Here is a 1,250-nt window from a genome sequence, read left to right on the forward strand (position 1 = left end):
TTAAAGCAAGCTGAAGCTAAGCTATTTGCGAAAGCAGGCAGACGCAGACAGTCAAGGTTAAATCTTTGCAGCACAGTTGTGGTTGGGACATCCGGGAACATCGGAAGTGGTGTGGAGAAAGGGAACCCACAGATGGTTGCCTTAACAATTGTAGTTCCATAGATCGCAGATGTCAGCATATAAAGTTAATCAAGTTGAAAATTCAACACATTAGTGGACCAGTCAAATAGCTCAGTGGACTAAAGTGCCTGCTTAGGCAGATGCAGTGGTCTGGGGTTGCATGCTGTGCCGGCCCCACCCATGGGATACACTGAGACAATGATTGAGACTGGGTGTAGTGACACGCATGTGTAATCCCAGCTCTTGGGAGACTGAACACAGGTGGATCCCTGCAGGAGACCCCTGCAGGCTTTCATCTCAATCAAAGAAGTCAATATTTGTAATCCCAAAGATTCCTTATTGGAATCTCACCAAGTTAATTCCAATCTACCACTCCCAGTGCAACCCATGGTGAAATTAAAGACACTAAAAAAAATTATAATTATTGGGGAGCCAAAGGACCCTAAGTGCAGCCACAAAAATGGCTTTCTGTAACAAAGAGACAGACCCAGGGACCACACCTGGGTTTTATTCAGTCAAGAAGGGGGAGTGACTTGAGGAAGAGAATTATGGGAAGTAAGTGAGCACTGCAAGCTGGGCTAGGTAGGTGACCTGCATTTACCTCTGCCATATGAAGAGCGGACACACAGAGAAAGTAATCTGCATTATGCTGTTGAGATAGTATCTAATGTTTCAGGGGGCCAGTGCTTTGGCTTTCATGTGTAAATTTTTTTTTCTTTTTTTTGCAGAAAAGGGGATTGAACTCAGGCCCTTGGGCTTACCAGGAAAGCACTTTTTCTACTGAGCCATCTCCCCAGCAAGCTCCAGGAAATCATAGCCTGTAACTTGAGGCTCAATCCCAGTCAACAGTATGGAGCACTGGCTCTCCCTCCTGTCTCGACCCAGCTCATATTGGAGAGCAGCAGATATGGGTTATCAGAGAAACATGCACGCCATCTTAAAAAATTACCACCAGCACCTTAGCTAGACCAATATACATTGCCTAAGGCCGATTGAAAGGATAAAGAGAAGTCCTAGCCAGCTCTGTACATTTCAATACAAGGAAATAGGCTCAGGCTCAGCCAAAATGAAGATAATCACTCTTCTTTCAAGGAGAGCTGCTCAGGTGGTCCACCGCAGATCCTATGAGT

The sequence above is a fragment of the Octodon degus genome, unplaced genomic scaffold (assembly GCF_000260255.1).
Source record: "Octodon degus isolate 3935 unplaced genomic scaffold, OctDeg1.0 scaffold00903, whole genome shotgun sequence".
Classification (NCBI taxonomy): Eukaryota; Metazoa; Chordata; class Mammalia; order Rodentia; family Octodontidae; genus Octodon; species Octodon degus.